This window comes from Bos javanicus, chromosome 13 (genome assembly GCF_032452875.1).
Source record: "Bos javanicus breed banteng chromosome 13, ARS-OSU_banteng_1.0, whole genome shotgun sequence".
NCBI lineage: Eukaryota > Metazoa > Chordata > Mammalia > Artiodactyla > Bovidae > Bos > Bos javanicus.
In genome coordinates this window covers 5,449,251-5,450,431 of record NC_083880.1, presented here as the reverse complement: position 1 = coordinate 5,450,431, position 1,181 = coordinate 5,449,251, and the positions used below count along the sequence as shown (strand labels likewise).

Sequence of the window (1,181 nt, the reverse complement as noted above, 5' to 3'; positions counted from 1 at the left end):
CCCACCAGGCTCCGCCGCCCCTGGGATTCTCCAGGCAAGAACACTGGAGTGGGTTGCCATTTCCTTCTCCAATAAGTAAAACATACAGTACGTAAATGGTGTTGTGTTCTATTGAGAAAAAGAAAGCAGGGGATGGATTAGGACATGGGTTTTCATTGGCACAGGACACTCAGGGAAGACCATGCAGTGGAGAAAATATTTGGGTCAAGCACCCAAGTTGTTGATGAAGTGAGGAATGTGCTAATCCAGGGGGAGAGCAGTATATTAATAAACAGAAAGCAAACGTCAAGCACTGAGACAGAACACATCTGGTGTGGTGCAGGAACAGCCCAGGTTTGGTGGGCCTCAGTAGGGAGAGGCCAACACCAAGGCTCTCACAAGCGCAGGGCCATCTATTTGCCATGAAGAAGGGGCCATGATTAAGGATGTATTTGACCCCACAGTCATCCGGGATGAACCACTCTGCCACCATATTTTCACATTCTTTCACGTTAAACTCAGTAATCCCCCACTTCTTTGAGATGTGGATCTTCTGGTGGCCAGGTAACTTGAAGTTGACCCTGCAGAGGGACTCAATCACGTGCTCCTTGTTCTGCAGCTTCGTGCAGATGGATGTTACTAACCAACCACTGTGTACCCTGGGGCTTTCCAAAGGCACTGCACAAACCTGTCTCCAGTCTAGAATGGAGACAGCATGCCAGTCGCAGGCCAGTCATGAATGTCCACTGGAAAGAACCATCTCCAGGGTTCCTTAGCGCAACCTGCACAGGCAAAATATACCACCGAGGAGGCTGCTGTTTGCAGCCATTGCACACAGCATCCCCACAGTCCAGGTTTGATATTCCAAAGATGGCCACCATTATAGTCCCTTCCTGCAAGACCTTCCAGAGCCTTGACATTTCTGTCCTCTGTTAAGAGTCTGTGTCTCCTCCCCTTGAACCCGAATGAGCTTTTGTGATTGCCCTGACTTGTAGCTTATGGCTTGTCTGATAGAAGTGATGCTAGGTGACTTCCAGGCTTGGGCATAAAAGGCAGAACAGCTTCTGCTGAGCTCTCTTTCTTGGATGCTGGAAACAGTTCCAGCCACCATGGTGTGAGGAAGCCCAGCCACCGGAAGCTGAGCGTCTAGTGGACAGCACAGCCCAGGCGAGGAGCAGAAGCAGATGCTCCAGACCCAGGGC

The 1,181-nt window shown here is 50.6% G+C and overlaps 1 pseudogene; it reads right to left on the bottom strand.

Annotated features, from left to right (window-relative positions):
• Positions 1-733: 733 nt before the first annotated feature.
• LOC133259995 (small nucleolar RNA SNORA70) lies at positions 734-878 on the bottom strand (annotated as a pseudogene).
• Between the last annotated feature and the right edge of the window lie 303 nt (positions 879-1,181).